The following is a 21,632-nucleotide window of genomic DNA, read 5'->3' as shown; positions in this document are numbered from 1 at the left end:
CAAAGCAAAAATGATAAGAACAGATAGCACCTGGGGTCAAGGCAAGGGTTCGTATTTTATATTTATTTCATTAAAAAAAAGTGTGATATTTTGACAAAATGGAATGTTTAAAAACGCGGATTTCCCTGCTTATGAGGACATTTCACATGCACAAATTTGTATTGGTAATGTTATTACTTCATATATATATATATATATATATATATGTGCATGTGTGTGTGTGTGTGTGTGTGTGTTTTGTGTGTGTGTGTGTGTGTGTGTGTGTATATGTTCATTTATATAGCCCTAAATTACAAGTGTCTCAAAGGGCTGCACAAACCACAATGACATCCTCGGTAGAGCCCACATAAGGGCAAGGAAAAATTCACCCCAGTGGGACGTCGACAATGATGACTATGAGAAACCTTGGAGAGGAACGCATATGTGTGTAAGGTGAAGGCTAATTAGCTTTTAGCGTGACTTTAGCTCATTTTGTGTTGTGTGTGTTTGTGCGTGTGATTGTGTTACGGACAGCAAAGCTATGCCTGTCAGTTATTTCACCTTACCTTTTTGTTATTTCACTTAACCTTTTTTGTGTTGATTGAGCTGTGTTAAAGCAGCAAAAAAGGACATTATGTTAAAGGGGGACATTATCACCTGACCTATGTAAGCATCAAGAAAAAAGACCATATATTTTTTTTGCCGATTTCCGAACTCTAAATGGGTGAATTTTGCCGAATTAAACGCCTTTCTATTTATCGTGACGTCCCCTAGGTAATAAAGCCGCCATTTTCTCAAACACATTACAAACACCGGCTCTCAGCTGTTATTTTCCGTTTTTTCGACTATTTTCTGGAACCTTGGAGACATCATGCCTCGTCGGTGTGTTGTCAGAGGGTGTAACAACACTAACATGGAGGGATTCAAGTTGCACCACTGGCCCAAAGATGCGAAAGTGGCAAGAAATTGGACGAAATTTGTTCAAAATACGAGGGTGTGGGGAAAGCCGACGAAATGGTCAGTCGTTTGTTCCACACACTTTACCGACGAAAGCTATGCTACTACAGAGATGGCAAGATTGTGTGGATATCCTGTGACACTCAAAGCAGATGCATTTCCAACGGTAAAGTCAAAGAAATCTGCCACCAGACCCCCATTGAATGTGCCTGAGTGTCTGCACATTTTACCGGCGGTGCTAAGGCAGACATGGCATTGTATGTATGGATAACCTGCAGATGCATTTCCAACGATAAAGTCAACGAAATCACAAAGGTGAGTTTTGTTGATGTTATTGACTTATGTGCTAATCAGACATATTTGGTTGCGGCATGACTGTCAGATAATCAATGCTAACATGCTATTTGAAACTCTTTTTTCACCCAGCGTTTCCCTCCACCCACATTTAATGCCAAACAAACACTTACCAATCGCCTGATTTAAGTTGATCCAGTGTCACAAGATGCGAAACTTCCGATCGTTGGTCTGCACATTTTACCGGCGATGCTAAGGCAGACATGGCCGAATAGCGTCAATAGCTATTCGCTCAATTTCATTTTCGCTATCTGCCTCCATACTCCAACCATCCGTTTCAATACATGCGTAATCTGTTGAATCGCTTAAGCCGCTGAAATCCGAGTCCGAATCCGTGCTAATGTCGCTATATCTTGCTGTGCTATCCGTATTGGCATCACTGGATGACGTCAAAGAAAAATGGACGGTGGCTGCACAGATAGCGAAAATCAGGCACTTTAAAGCTTTATTTTAGGGATATTCCGGGAAGGGTAAAATTTTGAAAAAAACTTCGAAAAATGAAATAAGCCACTGGGAACTGATTTTTATTGGTTGTACCCCTTCTAAAATGGTGATAATCTTCCCTTTTAAATGAAGAGTTGCTGTCTGTGATAGTGTATATAATAATGTAAGTGCCTCATAAAGCCTACGTGAACTCCATGGTGTTCAGGGATGAATAGTCTCTCCTATTGCTATTGTACTATTTTTCCGCTATAGTTACATTACTCATAAGTAATGTAGCAGCCTAGGTTTGAATGGAAGGGTCACTGCTATCACATGGTGATAAAAATATAACATTTACATAAAGAAAAATCAACTACAGGCTTGCAATAAATCAAGCATCATACATATGTCAGCATGTGGCATAATAATGACATACTTAGTATCTCAGGTAACCAGGACTGTTTTGTTTTTACTTTATGGAAAAAATATCGAGATACGTATCGTATTTTGCCATTCAGCAAATGGAGCGGAAAACACAACCAACAATTTTAGGCTTCTTAATGCTTTGAAGCCTGCCTACTTTACCAAAGTCTGTAGTCTATTTGAGCTGTAGTTTTTCTAGTGTATTATTACAGTAATAAGCTAGTGTGACCCTAAAAGTTGCGCTGATGAGTGTACGTGTAAACACAAGACTCGTTTGTTTGGTGTGTGCTGGAGGCTCAATCAGCTGAACAATGACTTGAACTTCCACACAGGATCCCTTTTGTGTTTTCCTGCCTCCTGACGCTGCACACACAAGCTGCACTTTGAAGCACTCACATGAGCGTCTCTTGCAGACTCTTCTAGAAAAAGGGTAACAAGCGCAAGCGAGTGAGCGAGCTCAGCATAACGTGTGCCGTTATGTTAAAAAAAACAACACCTGTCCCATCTGCTGTTTGGAATGTGCTGCTCTTACCTTTCACCCCTTCTTCACTGCTAATCTACATTGCCACTGTCAGCATGTTTAATGTCCAGTAGACCCCGCTGTTCACGGCACTTACCTTTCAAGATCTGCACCAATGTTGAAAAAACGCGAATCAAAGGCTCACTCGTAAAAAAGTTGTGGAAATGCCAAAGATCCCCTAACTGAGATTGAGCACTGACCCCTACGTACAAATCCTGTATAAAAGTGAGTTTTATATTAAACTGGTCATGAAGTTACTGTGTTAATGTGCAGTACTAAGATAGTCAAATAATCTGGTAAAGCACCGCTAATGGCTAGCTGTAAACTATTGTGCTAATCGTGAGGCATCTTGTGCCGCTAAACGCTTTCTGACAACTGCTAGGCCGGCATCGGAAGGGCTAATCCCTAGCTGGCAACTTGTGCGCTAATCACAACAAGTTGGCAGCTTGCGCCGGTAAAAGCTTTCTGACAAATGCCGTGTTATTTTGTTATCTGACAGCTTATATGCTAATCGCTAGCTGACAACAACAGTGCTCATCACTACCTGGCAGCTTACAACCCTAAAAGCTATCTGACAACTGGTGTGCTAATAGTTAGCTGACAACTCACGCATTAACCGCTACAGGACAACCTACGCATTAATCGCTGGTTGATCATAATATTTTATTAGAGCGTATCAAAACACGAATTGGTATGTCAGACGTAGCCCTGCCTTGATTTAACTCCTATCTTACTGACAGGATACAGTGTGTCTCCCATAACAATGTGACCTCGGACTATGTTAAGGTAACATGTGGAGTTCCCCAGGGTTCGGTCCTTGACCATGCACTCTTCAGCATCTACATGCTGCCGCTACATGACGTCATACGCAAATACGGTGTTAGCTTTCACTGTTATGCTGATGACACCCAACTCTACATGCCCCTAAAGCTGACCAACACGCCGGATTGTAGTCAATGTAATTAAGACACGCCAGCTGACAACTCGCGTACTAATCACTAGCTGACAGCTTGTGGCGCTAATCGCTAACTGACAACTGCCGCGTAAAATAATAGCCTGGCAACCGCAGGGATAATCGCTAGCTGATAACCGGAGCGCTAATCACTAGCTGGCAACTTGTGGCGCTAATTGCTAACCGACAACTGCCGCGTAAACTGCGAGCCGGGCAAACAAAGGGCTAATCGCTAGCTATCTTAAATACTAACATGAATACATTATTTATGTTTTTATTTGAAGGTACACAGTGAGGGGCTTCACGGTGGAAGAGGGGTTAGTGCGTCTGCCTCACAATACGAAGATCCTTAGTAGTCAGGGATCAAGCCCAGGCTCGGGATCTTTCTGTGTGGAGTTTGCATGTCCTCCCCGTGAATGCGTGGGTTCCCTCTGGGTACTCCGGCTTCTTCCCACTTCCAAAGACATGCACCTGGGGATAGGTTGATTGGCAACACTAAAGTGGCCCTAGTGTGTGAATGTGAGTGTGAATGTTGTCTGTCTATCTGTGTTGTCCCTGCGATGAGGTGGCGACTTGTCCAGGGTGTAAGCCCGCCTTCCTCCCAATTGTAGCTGATATAGGCACCAGCGCCCCCCGCGACACCAAAGGGAATAAGCGGTAGAAAAATGGATGGATGGATGGGGTACACAGTGAGTATTCTGTATATAATATGTCATTGTTGTGTTTAAACTACACTACAGTGTGTTGGGTCGATGTTGATGTGAATTTAAAGGCAATTAAATCCGTGGAAAAAATAGCGTGGGGTATCTGAAAAAAATATCTATATATAGCCCTCCGCAGTACCTCTGCGGACCCCCTGTTGAAGACCTCTGCTTTAAACCAATGGCTCACAATTGTTTGCTAAGGAATATTGTATTTAAAAAAAAAAGAACGTACCATATTTCCTTGAATAGCCGCCAGGGCGGTAGTCAATTTAAAACCTCTTCTCACTCCTGCGCTAATTCAAGGCATGCGGTAAAAGTAAGCAGGCGCTAATAATTTTAAAAAACCTCTTCTCACCCCTGCGCCTACCAATGGCATGCAGTAAAAAATTGAGTGTGATAAAAAAAATTAAAAATTATTCTGCGGCCGCGGCCCCGGTGGTTGGGGACCACTGCTCTACAACATGTCATCGTGACCGGCTCTACACCATGCTATCTGCGTGCTGGCCGGAGGCATGCATCTCGTTGCTTCTTGTACGTGATTGCAATGCATACTTGGTCAACAGCCATACCTTTTACACTGATGGTTGTGATATAAACAACTTTAACACTCTTACTAATCTGTGCCACACTCTGTGAACCCACACCAAACACATTTCTGAAGAACATCGGCTCTGTAACACATTATAAACGCAACATAAGAATTACCCACAATGCCATCCATCCATGACTCTTGGCTATATTATACACGCGCCCCCAAACCTGCCCACCTCAACCGATGCACGGAGAGGGGGGGGGGGTGGTAGCGGGGTGTATAATATAGCCAAGAGTCATGGATGCATGGCATTGTGGGTAATTATTATGTTGCGTTTATAATGTGTTACGGAGCCGATGTTCTCCAGAAATGTGTTTGGTGTGGGTTCACAGAGTGTGGCACATATTAGTAAGAGTGTTAAAGTTGTTTATATCACAACCATCAGTGTGATCTGTATGGCTGTGGAACAAGACCCCTGTTTTACTCATAGTAAAAGCAAAAAAAGAAAAAACTCCTCCGCCATTTTGAAAACGACGACAGGGGATGTGTCACTCGTGACGTCACGAATTTGACCCGGGGGTAAAAGTAAGCATGTACTAAGAAATTTGGGGAGCGAGTTTGACCCGGCAGTAATTCAAGGCAGGCGCATATTACATGCCCAGCGGCTATTCAAGGAAATACGGTATATGCAATGTACTGTCATATCGGTGTTATAGAGGGCGCCTAATTATAAGCCGCAATTGTTGGGCAAATGTGTTCCGTAAATCCAATATACAAGTCTTTAAGCCACAGGTGGAAACATGACGTATTTGAACAGAGCTTGTGTTCTTTCACCAATTTAACAAAAGAGAGTATCCAGTTTTCCTGTCGGGGCCCACTTTTAGTGATGGATTTTTGTTCCGTTTAAATTTTTCGATGGCGAGGGTCGATCGGTTTTGGGGCTGCTCTGTGTGCATTCTGCCGTTTCTTCTTCATGACGACGGTGAGTGCTTAACACGCTAAATGGCCAAATGAGTGGTCGTGCGAGTGCATTGGATTTAATCTGAATATATTTATGACCCGTTCGGCAACTTAATTGTTCTGATGTGATGAGGCTAAAGTATTAGTGGTATGTAAAGTAATAGTGTATAGTATCTCCTTTGGGCTGCTCCTCTGTCAAACACACCACCCGCAGCTTCTTAATATTTTAATAGATAGATATCCGCCATTCAAAAGTAATTTTAAGGTCCTTGGCTGGTGATATTGACTCATTTTCAGACTAGCAGTGCTACGCTCCAACCGCATCACCAGGGTCGTCCAGGTTTTTCTTACACATTCAGTGCATAGGGCCTCGTCATCAGTTGGGAGCCACATTTTGCGCAAAGAGTGCGGATTGCTCCCAAGAGGCGCACATAAAGGTAGGAGAGAGAAAAATATATATTCAATTTAATAGACTGCAAAAGTCAAGATATTTAATGTTTGAACTGAGAAACATTTTTGTTTCCAAAAATGTTGTTGTTAACTTAGAATTTAATGGCAGCAACACATCGCACAAAAGTTGGCACAGGGGCATTTTTACCACTGTGTTACATGGCCTTTCCTTTTAACAACACTCAGTAAACGTTTGGGAACTGAGGAGACCAATTTTTTAAGCTTTTCAGATGGAATTATTTCCCATTCTTGCTTGATGAACAGCTTAAGTTGTTTAACAGTCCGGGGTCTCTTTTGTGAAATATCAGGCTTCATATTGCACCACATATCTTCAATGGGAGACAGGTCTGGACTACAGGCAGGCCAGACCCGTATCCGCACTCTTTTACTATAAATGGGATGTACTTGTATAGCGCTTTTCTACCTTCAAGGTACTCAAAGCGCTTTGACACTACTTCCACATTTACCCATTCACAGACATATTCCCACACTGATGGAGGGAGCTGCCATGCAAGGCGCTAACCAGCAGCCATCTGGAGCAAGGGTGAAGTGTCTTGCTCAGGACACAACGGACGGGACGAGGTTGGTACTAGGTGGGGATTGAACCAGGGACCTTCGGATTGCGCACGGCAACTCTGCCACTGCGCCACGCCATCCCTATGAAGCCACGCTGTTGTAACACGTGGCTTGGCAATGTCTTGCTGAAATAAGAGGGGCGTCCATGATAACATTTCTTGGATGGCAACATATGTTGCTCCAAAACCTGTATGTACCTTTCAGCATTAATGGTGCCTTCACACATGTGTAAGTTACCCATGCCTTTGGCACTAATACACCCCCCTACCATCACAGATGCTGCCTCTTGAACTTGGCGTCCAGCCTCTAAGAGTCCGGATGATTTCCAATCCGCTTTGATTCGGAGGACACAACGTCCACAGTTTCCAAAAACTATTTGAAATGTGGACTCGTCAGACCACAGTACACTTTTCCACTTTGCATCAGTCCATCTTAGATGAGCTCAGGCCCAGCGAGGCCCGTGGCGTTTCCGGGTGTTGTTGATAAATGGCTTTTGCTTTGCATAGTAGAGTTTTAACTTGCACTTGCAGATGTAAAGGACAAACTGTAGTTACTGACAGTGGTTTTCTGAAGTGTTCCTGAGCCCATGTGGTGATCATATCCTTTACACACTGATGTCAGTCTTGATGCTGTACCGCCTGACGGATCGAAGGTCTGTAATATCATCGCTTACGTGCAGTGATTTCTCCAGATTCTCTGAACCTTTTGATGACATTACGGACAGTAGATGGTTAAATCCCTAAATTCCTTGCAATAGCTCGTTGAGAAATGTTGTTCTTAAACTGTTGGACAATCTGCTCTCACGTGTTGACAAAGTGGTGACTCTCGCCCCATTCTTGTTTGTGAATGACTGCATGGAAGCTGATTTTATACCCAATCATAGCACCTACCTGTTCCCAATTAGCCTGTTCACTTGTCGGATGTTCCAAAGAAGTGTTTGATGACCATTTCTCAACTTTCTCAGTCTTTTTTGCCACTTGTGCCAGCTGTTTTGAAAAATGTTGCAAACATCAAATTCCAAAAGAGATAATATTTGCAAAAAATAACGTTTTCCAGTTCGAACGTTGAGTATTTTGTCTTTGCAGTTTATTCAATTGAATATAGGTTGAAGAGGATTTGCTAATCATTGTATTCTGTTTGTATTTACAATTTACACAACGTGCCAACTTCACTGTGTTTGAGTTTTTATGTACTATATATATTATATATATACTTTATATATATTCGGGTTGTATGGTATACCGGTGTTAGTATTGTACCGCAATACTAATGAATCATATTTGGTACTATACCGCCTCTGAAAAGTACCGATCCTTTGAATATGACCAATGTATGATCCTGTAACGATTTGGTATCGAATTGACACCCAAATTTGTGGAATCATCCAAAACTGTCAGAACATGGACTATTGTGTGGTTTGTTTTCCCCGAATGCAAAGGATGGTGACAGGACATGGTGTAAAGGTAAAGACATATTTAATTAAAAAAAATAAGTGCACACTAATGACGCGCACAAGGCGGAGAACAAACTTGGCTAAAAAACATAACTACCACAAAGACAAAACTATGGATAAGAAACAAAAGACTCGCTTAACGTGACATGAATAAACACAACTTACTTGGAAGGAAATGAGCAGAGCGATACATAACCAGAGTGATCAGAGCATGGAGCAACAACAATGAGGCCAGGTCGACTGCCTGGCAACTACAGGCTCAAATAATAGTGACATGATTAACACAGGTGCGTGAATCCTAAACAAATCAGGTGCGTGAGTCCTAAACAAATCAGGTGCATGAGTCCAAATGAGTACAGGCGAACTAATCGTTCGTCATGGTGACAAAACAATGAAATGTATAAAGGAACTAAAAATACTTTTAAACCAACAGAACATAACTAAACAAAACGTGACCACAGAACATGACAAAAACTAATATAACGCATCCAAACAACAGAAGAATAAGTGATTATTACTTTTTAACAGAAGATAGAACATTGTAGCACTTTGTCATGCCGGCTGAAGTACTCACTGGACCACAGCTGTCAAGTGATACGATACTCTTTTATTTTCGTCCTTTTCGTTGCTTTTCAGCAATGCTTAGTTGAGGGTTTATTTGGCAAGCGTCTCTCCTTCAGGGTCTCTCTCTCCTCATGGTCTCCGACACTCCTGATTAAGAGACAGGTGATTTGACAACTCGTTCCAGCCTCACCTGTCGTTGCTTCAGAGCCGGATCCTGCACATGCCCCAGCCCGCATTGAACACTTGAACAACGCGCCTCCCACATGCCTCCACCGGCAGTTTTAGGCCGGGCAGCACTACCCCCCCGTATATGGGTGAGAGAGGAAGTCAGCCACGGCCATCTGCGTATCCGGCCGGTGGACCACCCGGAAGTTGTAGGGTTGCAACGCGAGGTACCACCGGGTGATCCGTGCGTTGGCATCCTTTATGAGGTGGAGCCACTGGAGCGGTTTGTGGTCCGAGCTGAGACTGAAGGGGCGCCCCAACAGGTAATACCGGAGGGCCCCGACCGCCCACCGGATGGCAAGGCACTCTCTCGCCACCATACTGCACCCCGCCTCCCGGTCCGAGAGTTTCTGGCTGATGTACAGGATGGGGCGGTCGACACCCTCCACCCGCTGTGATAGCACTGCCCCAGCCCCCGCCCTGACGCGTCTGCCTATAGACAAAAAGGGATGGTGAAGTCAGGCATGCGCAGCACCGGCTCCCCGCGGAGTGCAAATTTTACCTGTTCGAACACCCGCTGGCATTGCTCCGTCCACTGGACCAGCTCTGACGCACCCTTTCGGGTGAGGTCAGTCAGTGGGCTGGTCAGGTCCGTGAACCGGGCAATAAACTGTCGGTAGGACCCGGCCATATCCAAAAACCGCCTCACCTCTTTTTTCGTCTTGGAGGGTGGACAGGCCGCGACCGCCGTCGTTTTGTCGACCTGCGGTTGCACCTGGCCACCTCCCAAGTGGTACCCCGGATACCGTACCTCCCTCCGGCCAACCGCGCACTTCGCCGGGTTGGCGGTGAGCCCCGCCCGCCTCAAGGATTCGAACACTGCCCCCACCCGCCGCAGGTGATCACCCAGCTGCTACTCTGGATGATGATGTTATCCAGGTAGGTAGCCGCGTATGTAGCACGGGGTCGCAATACCCGGTCCATGAGGCGCTGGAACGTGGCAGGCGCACCAAACAAACCAAACGGGAGTGTCAAGAATTGGTATAAGTCTTCCGTATTGAAGAAGGCCGTTTTCTCCCGGGACTCTGGTGATAAGGGAATCTGCCAGTAGCCCTTGGTTAAATCCAATGTCTTAAAAAAACGAGCAGTGCCTAGCCGATCCAGGAGCTCGTCGACCCGAGGCATTGGGTACGCGTCGAAACGTGACACCTCATTCACCTTGCGGTAATCCACACAGAAGCGTACGAACCCATCTTTCTTCCCCACTAGAACTATGGGGCTGCACCACGCACTGTGGGATTCTTCTATAACCCCCAACTCCAGCATGTTTTTAATTCTTCCCGCACCACTTTGCGTTTGTGCTCGGGAAGCTTGCAGGGTCGAGACCGCACCTTAATCCCCGCGCTGGTCTCAATATGATGGCGGGTGAGGTCCGTGCGGCCAGGCCGCGGGGAGAACACCTCCGAATAGCGGCGCTGTAATTCAACAACCTCCGCTCTTTGTGCCAATGTGAGCTGGTCGTCACAAGGGAGAGGAGGGAAAGAGGCAAAGCGCGGGATCGACGGCCCCAGCTCCTCCTCCTCCTTCACTACCGTCACCATGGAGACAGGCTCTGCCTCCCTCCATGCTTTCAGTAGGTTCACGTGGTAAATTTGTGTGTTTCCATACCGGTCCGAACGCCGGTCCTCGTAATCCACCTCATTTGTCTGCCGTGTGACCTCAACAGGTCCTTGCCACTTTGCTAGTAATTTTGAGCTGGAGGTTGGTAGTAGTACAAGTACTTTTTCTCCCGGTGAAAATTTTCTAAGCTGGGTCCCTCGGTTATATGTGCGCTGCTGCCGTTGCTGGGCACGGAGCAAATTTTCGCGTGACAAGTGCCACACGTTGTGGAGTTTTGCTTGCATGTCCATAACGTATTGGATCTCAATTTTACTGGGGCTTGAACCCTCCTCCCAGCTTTCTTTAACAGCAGTGCGGCCTCCTGCCGTATAACAATTCGAAAGGCGCAAAGTCGATGGAGGTCTGGGGTGCCTCCCACATTGCAAACATTAAGGGATCCAGCCATTTGTCCCAATTAGGTGTGTCCTCGTGCGTGAACTTACGGATCATGGTTTTCAGCGTCTTGTTTAATCGCTCCACCAGCCCATCTTTTTGCGGATGGTACACGCTGGTGCGGATTGCTTTAATTCCCAGTAACCCGTATAGTTCTGTGGAGAGGGGCATGATGTACGTGTTCCCTGCGGGCGGGGCGTGTGCAGGGTCCAGCCATGAAGCAGCAGACGGGTGAGTGGATACCTCAGCTGGAACGAGTTATCTAATCACCTGTTCCCTTTATCAGCAGCGTTGGAGATCATGACAGGGCTGGCAAACCAGAGTGACGGCCAGACGAAGGAGCACGCTGATAAAACCCACATGCATGAGCTGAAAAGCTAAAGAGGACTTTGTTCATTCTGTTTATTTGCCAAGCTGAATTAAAAGATTTTTACCACTGCGCGAGGGTGTGGTATTTCCAGCCAAGTAACAGAGGATCTGGGTCGGAGACCTTCCACAGTGGCGCCCAACAGACAAGTGCTGGCTCAGGTGTCAGCGGCCAGTCAACAACAATCCCAGCTACTAAAGACATTGATGGACAAAGCAGAAGCGGGAGGGATATCGGCCATGAAGCGCATGGTAGAGGGGGAGGATCCCCAAACATTCCTGGACGTTTTCGAAGCAACAGCAACGTCAAACATATGGCCGGACGAAGAATGGGACGCAAAATTGCTGCCGCTCTTGGTGGGGGAGGCATAGTGGGCTGTGTTGAGTCTCCCGGCAGCCGCCCACATGCAGTATACTAACCTCCGTCAAGCCATCCTGGACCGGGTCGGCAGCAGCCCCGAAGACCACAGACGGAGGTTCAGACACTGCCATGACACTGGAGCCAGATGATCGACCGTTCGTGTTTGCATACCGGCTGAGGGATGCAGCGACCCGGTGGCTCCAGCCCAACGAACAAGATCCATGTATGCTGGAAGGCATCATCCTGGAGCAGATCCTGGATGCCATCCCGACCAGGACCTAAGCTTCCTCAGGAAAAAGAGTCTGCTCATGCCAATTTTTGTAAACAGCATTGTAGTTGTCCTTCCAGTCCAGTCTGCTGTTCAAATGAACTCCCAGGTACATATACTGCCCCACCACTGCCACCTCCCGGCCCTGGATCTTAATGGGCTCCACCGGGGTCATACTCTTCCTGAAGTCGATGACCAGTTCCTTGGTCTTGTCCACGTTAAGGACCACATGGTTCGCCTGAGACCACTCTAAAAAGTCAGCGATCAGTGTCTTGTACTCCAATTCCTTTCCCTGTCTGACACACCCGACCACAGCAGAGTCGTCAGAGTATTTCTGCAGGTGGCAGAACCTGGAACTGTACTGGAAGTCTGAGGTGTACAGGGTGAACAGGAAAGGAGACAGGACAGTCCCCCGTCGAGCACCTACACCACTGACCACAGTATCCGACAGGGAGCTCCCCAGTCGCACGAACTGGGGCCTGTCAGACAAGTAATCAGTGATCCAGGAAACAATTGATGAACTGACACCCATCCTAAGCAACTTGTCACTCATCAGAATTGGCTGAATGGTGTTAAAGGCACTGGAGAAATCAAAGAACATGATCCTCACAGTGCCCTTCCCACCATCCATATGAGAGTGAGCACGATGCAGCAGGTAGATAACAGCATTGTCCACTCCTACATAGGGCTGATATGCAAACTGTAGAGGATCCAGGGAAGGAGCCACCAGGGGTCTCAGCTGATCCAGTAGAAGTCTTTCGAGGACCTTCATGACCTGGGACGTCAGGGGAACGGGTTTGAAGTCGTTCAAGCCCGATGGGATTGGCTTCTTGGGCACTGCCACTAGCAGGATGTATCCGTTCTAGCTTCAGACTCAGGTTGAAGATGAAATGAAGGATCACAGTCAGCTGAGCAGCACAGGTCTTCAGTACCCAAGGCTTGAATCGGTCAGGGCTTGCTGACTTGCTGACTAAGCAGATATTAACAGTAAATGAACAAGTAGATTAATAATTAATTTTCTTCCACTTGTACTTAATAATGTGGACAAAATAATAAAATGGAAAATGACAAAAAAAATTAATATATATATATATATATATACATATATATATATATATATATATATATATATATATATTGTGCATATACATATATCTATACATAAATCCATATATATATACATACATATATATATATATATACGTACATATTTATACATATATATTAATATATATATGTTAATATATAATATATATAAGTATGTATGTAGTTATGTATGTGTGTGTGTTTTTAAAGGTGCACACTTACTTTTCTTTTGTGTTGGTGCAGGTGTTGTTTATTTCCCACATGCAGCAATTCTCCACCTTGTTTTGTTCATCATCAGCACTTTCCTTCTGCAGACCCTGCACAGCTGAGCACCACACACTCTCACACACTCATACACAAACACACACACGCACACACACACACACACGCACGCACGCACACACACACACGGATGCACGCACACACACACACACGGATGCACGCACACACTCACACATACGCACACACACACACACACTTCACCTTCCAAAGAATGTGACTTTTCAGCCTCTTCCAGTCAGCAGTTGGCTTTAAAGACCTTTGCTCTGCAGCGATAAACAGACTTGACTCCCACCTTCCTGGAGTCTCCACAGGGTTTAAGAGTGGTGGAGTATCGTGCGCCACGTTGTTTCTCATCCTTTCTGCCTCCTCTTCCTCCCCTTCAACGACTACTTCCACTACCACACTTACCAACGCAGGCAGCGGAGTGGCGTGGACGGGCGTTCATTAAGCTGTCAGAGCAGGACGGCCCTCGGGGCTTTCTGTAAATTGAACACAAATCATCACATCACGCACTGTTGGCAATGGCAACTCTCAACAACTCACAATTTAATAAAGGATCTGTCACTTGAATGTGCAGCAGATTCATGTGCAAAGCAGGATATACTTGGTGAAAACTTGATGCTTTCATAGAAAAGAATGAGAGACAACATACTTAGTCCTACCTGTCTCTACACGCAACAACCCTTAAGTATATTTTGTGTGAGTGATGTGTTTACTTCTCCTATTTTGTGTGTACTTTTTGGTACCTGAACTTAAAAGAACTTCTGAGACACGAGCGGTCGCTCAACTTTGTTGTGCTTGGAGATGTGAGCATACGTTTTGCCTGTTGAAATATTAGTTACACCAGGCTTGTGCCGTCTGTGCAATAAAGAGTTGATATATTGTTACGCGTTGCTGGTCCTGCTTCATTTACGCTGGAAACATTACGTTTTGATCAGAGAGTTACCAGTTTCTACGGCATGCCAACGAGGAACATGTATCCATAAAATTATTGAGAAGTTGCAAATGCTGTTTAACATGCTTCTATCTTACTTCTATATTAGTGCTCTGAATTGTGGAAGTCCCACGATTCGATTCAATATCGATTATTGGGGTCACGATTCGATTCAAAATCAAATTTTTTTTTCAATTCAACACGATTCTCGATTCAAAAACGATTTTTTCCAAATTTAAAAGGAGTCCTTATTCATTCAATACATAGGGTTTCAGCAGGATCTACCCCAGTCTGCTGACATCCAAGCAGAGTAGTAGATTTTTGTAAAAAACTTTTATAATTGTAAAGCACAATGTTTTATCAACCGATTGCAATAATGTAAATTTGTTTTAACTATCAAACGAACCAAAAATAGGACTTATTTTATCTTTGTGAAAATATTGGACACAGTGTGTTGTCAAACTTATGAGATGCGATGCAAGTGTAAGCCACTGTGGTACTATTGTTCTTTTTTTAATTTTTTATAAATGTCTGATGATAATGTCGGTGATACTGTTGTTGATAATAATCGTTTTTTGTTTCACTACTTTTGGTTTGTTCTGTATGTTTGTTTCTTCTCTCAATTGCTCTGTTTATTGCAGTTCTGAGTGTTGCTGGATCAGGTTTGGTTTTGGAATTGGATTGCATTGTTATGGTATTGCTATGTATTGTTTTGTTGGATTGATAAAAAAAAAATCATCTTTTAAAAAATGAGAATCCATTCTGAAACGCACGTGAGAAACACGATGATACAGCAGAGGATTGGGAGAATGTCATGTGGTCAGATGAAACCAAAATAGAACATTTTGGTATAAACTCAACTCGTCGTGTTTGGAGGAAGAAGAATACTGAGTTGCATCCCAAGAACACCACACCTACTGTGAAGCATGGGGGTGGAAACATCATGCTTTGGGGCTGTTTTTACTGCCAAGGGGACAGGACGATTGATCCGTATTAAGGAAAGAATGAATGGGGCCATGTATCGTGAGATTTTGAGCCAAAACCTCCTTCCATCAGTGAGAGCTTTGAATGGTTGACCAAATACTTATTTTCCACCATAATTTACAAATAAATTCTTTAAAATTCCTACAATGTGAATTCTTAGATTTTTTTTCTCATTCTGTCTCTTACAGTTGAAGTGTACCTATGATGAAAATTACAGACCTCTGTCATCATTTTAAGTGGGAGAACTTGCACAATCGGTGGCTGACTAAATACTTTTTGCCCCACTGATATATTTTCATTTATATAAATGTATATACATGTATGTGTGTGTATACATATATACATATATATATACACACATATACATATGTGAAGTAAATTATATTTATATAGCGCTTTTCTCTAGTGACTCAAAGCGCTTTACATAGTGAAACCCAATACCTAAATTACATTTAAACCAGTGTGGGTTGCACTGTGAGCAGGTGGGTAAAGTGTCTTGCCCAAGGACACAACGGCAATGACTAGGATGGCGGAAGCGGTAATCGAACCTGCAATCCTCAAGTTGCTGGCACGGTTACTCTACCAATTGAGCTATGTCGCCCCTACATATATACTCTATTTCCTTGTATAACCGCTAGGCATGTAATATGCACCTGCCTCACACCCCTTAATTGATAAGCGCATGCTTAATTTTACCACAGGGTTAAATTTGAGACGTTATGTGTGACACTTCCAATACTGTCATTTCGAAACAGTGGATAAGTTTTTTCGCTTCATACTGTGTGTAAACCAGGGGTATTGTTCCACAGCCATACAGATCACACTAATGGTCGTGATATAAAACAACTTCAACACTCTTAATAATATGTGCCACATTCTGTGAACCCTAGCCAAACACATTTCTGGAGAACATATGCCCTGCAACACACCACAAACGCAACACAACACCTACCCACAATGCAATGCATCCATGACTCCTGGCTACACCGTCCATACACCCTGGCACCCCCCCACCCCCCCATGCGTTGGTTGAGGTGGGCGGGGTTGGGGGTGCGTGTATAATAGCCAAGAGTCACGGATACACGGCATTATAGGTAATCCCTATGCTGCGTTTATAACGTGCCACAGAGCCAATGCTCTCCAGAAATGTGATTGGTGTGGGTTCACAGAGTGTGGCGCATATTAGTAAGAGTTTTAAAGTTGTTTATATCACAAACATCAGTGTAAAAGGTATGGCTGTTGACCAAGTATGCATTGCAATCTCGTATGAGAAGCAGCGATATGCATGCGTCTGGCCGGCACGCTGACAGCATGGTGTAAAAGTGGGCTCGATGAAAGACTGTAGAGCAGTGGTCCCCAACCACCGGGCCGCAGACGCAGATTTTTTTTTTTTTTTTTTTTATCACACTCAATTTTTTTACTGCATGCCATTGGTAAGCGCAGGGGTGAGAAGAGGTTTTAAAATTATTAGCCCCTGCTTACTTTTACCGCATGCTTTGAATAAGCGCAGGAGTGAGAAGAGGTTTTAAATTAATTAGCGCCCCGGCGGCTATTCAAGGAAATACGGTACATATATATATATTACTAAAACGACCTTCTTTCATCTCCGTAATATCGCTAAAATTCGCTCCATTCTGTCCACTAAAGACGCTGAGATCATTTGTTACGTCTCGCCTCGACTACTGTAACGTATTATTTTCGGGTCTCCCCATGTCTAGCATTAAAAGATTACAGTTGGTACAAAATGCGGCTGCTAGACTTTTGACAAGAACAAGAAAGTTTGATCACATTACGCCTGTACTGGCTCACCTGCACTGGCTTCCTGTGCACTTAAGATGTGACTTTAAGGTTTTACTACTTACGTATAAAATACTACACGGTCTAGCTCCATCCTATCTTGCCGATTGTATTCCACCATATGTCCCGGCAAGAAATCTGCGTTCAAAGGACTCCGGCTTGTTAGTGATTCCCAAAGCCCAAAAAAAAGTCTGCGGGCTATAGAGCGTTTTCCGTTCGGGCTCCAGTACTCTGGAATGCCCTCCCGGTAACAGTTCGAGATGCCACCTCAGTAGAAACATTTAAGTCTCACCTTAAAACTCATTTGTATACTCTAGCCTTTAAATAGACTCCCTTTTTAGACCAGTTGATCTGCTGTTTCTTTTCTTTTTCTTCTATGTCCCACTCTCCCTTGTGGAGGGGGTCCGGTCCGATCCGGTGGCCATGTACTGCTTGCCCGTGTATCGGCTGGGGACATCTCTGCGATGCTGATCCGCCTCCGCTTGGGATGGTTTCCTGCTGGCTCCGCTGTGAACGGGACTCTCGCTGCTGTGTTGGATCCGCTTTGGACTGGACTCTCGCGACTGTGTTGGATCCATTGTGGATTGAACTTTCACAGTATCATGTTAGACCCGCTCGACATCCATTGCTTTCCTTCTCTCTAAGGTTCTCGGTTCTCATAGTCATCATTGTCACCGACGTCCCACTGGGTCATTATTGTCACCGATGTCCCACTGGGTGTGAGTTTTCCTTGCCCTTATGTGGGCCTACCGAGGATGTCGTGGTGGTTTGTGCAGCCCTTTGAGACACTAGTGATTTAGGGCTATATAAGTAAACATTGATTGATTGATATGTATATATATATATATATATATATATATATATATATATATATATACACATATGTGTATAGATATATATATACATATACATATTTATGTATATGTATATATATGTGTAAAAATATATATATGTGTGTGTATGTGTACAATTTGTGAATTATTAAATATTATTAAATTATTAATCATTATTAAATATTGTATATTGGCTAAATAGAGCGTATTAAGTTGTACTCCGAGGTTGAGGTAACATTGCTGTATGTATCTTATTCATTCCTTTGAATCTTTGCCATTTGTGTCCCCAGGAAATAAAAAGTAAAAATGTATGACAATATCATTAAAACAAATATTTTTGTAACTCAGCAAAGTGTCCTGCACATTGATCCAATTGCATGTTTATTCAGGTTGATGTAAAATAAGAGCTTGAACACTGGGAAAAGCATTGGTTGCCTGTCCCCACTTTCTAAAGATGTTATCAAGACATATAATAATTTCAATACTTTAGAAATGTTTTGTTCTAATAAGTTTGTGTTACACCTTGTCCCAACTATTTCAAGTGTATTTTCATCCAAGAACAATATCGTCAACTCTTGTGTGCCTGTGTTTACTTTTTACAAGCAAATATTGCCAATGGATGATCAAGATTCAGTCACAGGCAATGTTGCCACCTAGTGGTACATGTGTAAGATTGCATGCTCAACCATTTATGGTTCATGAGGCAACAAAAATATTGTGATCTTATTACACAATGAAGACAAATTGTTATGAAGTTTTACTTCTTGTCCTTTCACCTGTTAGGTCCTACTAATCTTATTTTATTGAAATTTCAACAAAAAGAACATGATTACGTCAAGTTGACAGAGCAGTTCTATCATAAAGTAAGAAGCTTAACAATGTATTTGATCTATTTTATTCAAAGTGGCTACTTGTTTTACCATTACTGGCTTAACAGAACATATAAATTATTTAAATGTCTATTTTTTCACAATTTCTAATTGTATTGAATAAAACAATACTCATCAGCCTGAGATCACTCATCAGTACTTGTAGGAGAGTGATGATTTGTTTTCCCGGTCTTGTCATCCTCTTCCGGACAGAAAGGCGACACGGCAGTGCGGCTGGATCAAAAGAGACGTCGGAGACGCTTTACTGAACCAAAAGTTGCTTTATTACAAGCGGGTGTCATTATTCAGGACTGCAGTACCTGGAGGAGATCAAGTAAAAAAAATGGAGGTGTTTGTGTGTAAGTGACTGGGAAGACAAAAGATGTGTACCATAATGTGTAGGTTGACATTTAAGATGGATATGGAGTCTCTCCTCCAGGACAGAGCTTAACTTTTGCATTCAGAAGCCTGGTTGTATTGCTTCTTCTTGTGAGAGAGCTAATTCCTTCCACATGCGAATGTCCAAATAAGGCTACGTATTTTATCATGGGTTCAAACACTATTTACTTAAACCTGGTGGTTCGCTTTCTCCAATTGAATACCGGTATATACATTCACCATATGTAGAAGATGATGTGAGTTGATTAATTCACTTCAGTGAGAATAGAAAAAAAGTTATTCCTTTGAAGGGCAACAGCTTCTGCCAAAGACTAAACCAATCGATGCCAGCTCATCTGATTTTATGTCAACAAGACAGCGTCAGAAACACAGCAGGAAGTAACTTTTTACGTATAAAAGCAACATCCAGCACCACACTAAAATGAACTTGATATCAAACAGGAAGAGGCAACGCGGCGTCACACAGCTAACTATGTGTAAACCGAGTACACACACACACACACACACACATGTTCATATAGATACACACACTACTGCTACTACGCGAGGGAATAATGAACATCAAACAACAAATCAATGCCTGAAGTGGCAAGCTTGCAATCCTACAATACACTCCGCTTTCATGAAACGTCTCTATACCCCAATTTTTTTTGTCTAAGTAACGCTTCAATTACTTTCCCTGGCATTTAATTACATTTGTTAAAAAGTAATTCCGTTAGTAATTTACTTACATTTTTGGGGGCAAGATAACAAGTAACTGTAATTATTTACTTTTTAAAAATTATTTTTATGGTCATCTTTATTTTAAACATGAGCTGGACATGCAGGAAAATCCACAAAAAAAACCCGTTACTGTAAAATATGATCATGTAAATAATTAAAAAAAAAAAACATTCGTTGACATGGACAATCTCTGGTCAGACAGTTCATAAGGTACCCTTTGCACAAAGAACACAACAGCTAAAAAAAAAATTACTAACGCTCTTATTTGATTGACACTGTCTGAGAGGTTATGCAATGTAATTATTGTTATGGTTTGCAGGGAAGAAGTGATATGTCTCTCGGGATGATGCAATGGCATTGGCAAGGTGATCAGCACGTGTATGTACATGTCCAATGATCATAATATCCAAAATGCAATACATAACATACAAAACAAGTGAACGGAGCGTCACCTTTCTTCATACTTGCCAACCTTGAGACCTCCGATTTCGTGTGTGTGGAGGGGGCCGGGGGACGTGCTTAAGAGGAGAGTACTTTTACAGCCAATTCACCAACTCGTGTATTTCATATATATATATATATATATATATATATGAAATACTTAACTTTCAGTGAATTCTAGCTATATATATTTATTTTATTATATATATGATTAAAATAAATAGTTGAATTTCAGACGGCACCTATCAAATATACGGTAAAATCGGGGGCGGTGTTGTTAGGAGTGAAAGTACTGCATTGGTCACCAAACATTGCATTCACACCTTCTTTCTTGGCTAGGATGCGGTAAAGGGCTATGCGGTTCTGTACGGCTATGAGGGAGGTCGGGGCAAGTTGTTCAGCAAGTCCCTCAACAGCGTCACGAGACAGGTTGGTCAGTCGCAACAGATTATAAAAACATAGTTAATGCGTTCTACATTTTTAGTAGCAGTCACAGGGAAAATAGCACCAATGATAGGAAGGTTCTCGAAACCTGCACAGGATTCACACCACAATTTATATTGTGAGGGGATCCCCCTTGGTTCCCCGATTGCATCAAAGTAAACACCATCAGGGTTTCTCATCAAATCAAAGGAGTCAGTTACACTCCTCCTAGATAGAACATGGCGGCGTCGGCGGGAAGTTAAAGAGGCCGCTGAAACAGGAGTTCCAATGGGTGTTAATTTGGTACCCACTAGGGGGAGTGGGGTCACCAGTCTAACCATAGCACAAAGCCCGACGACTGCCGTCGGGATTCTAATGTACAATCTGTGCTCCCCACAATACCAGAATGAGTCAGCCCATGCCCAAGGACCTATTTCGGAACCATCTATCAGTGTGGTGCACCAGGAAGGATCAATGTCACCCAATTTGTTGGGGGACAAAGAGGGTCCTGTGAATTGAAAACACGTGTAATTCAGCTTTTGGGCCAAAAGGGAAGAAGTCGGGTGGAATTGTCGACAGGAGGGTACACACAAGCCAACAAATTGCACGCTGGCGGCGTGGGTTCAGAAAACAAGGACATAAGGCAGTTTGAGCCATCTGTGTCAGTCAACTTAAAAAGGGCGGGGTAATTGTGGGGAAAGGGACGTCCAGCGGAACAAGCAAAACAATCACTCATGTTTTGGCTCTTAGCCATGCTAGTCATCCACCTGAGCCACAGGTTGCCTGCACCCGCTCCTAAGGT

This window comes from Nerophis ophidion, linkage group LG21 (genome assembly GCF_033978795.1).
Source record: "Nerophis ophidion isolate RoL-2023_Sa linkage group LG21, RoL_Noph_v1.0, whole genome shotgun sequence".
NCBI lineage: Eukaryota > Metazoa > Chordata > Actinopteri > Syngnathiformes > Syngnathidae > Nerophis > Nerophis ophidion.
This window is presented reverse-complemented; position numbering follows the sequence as displayed.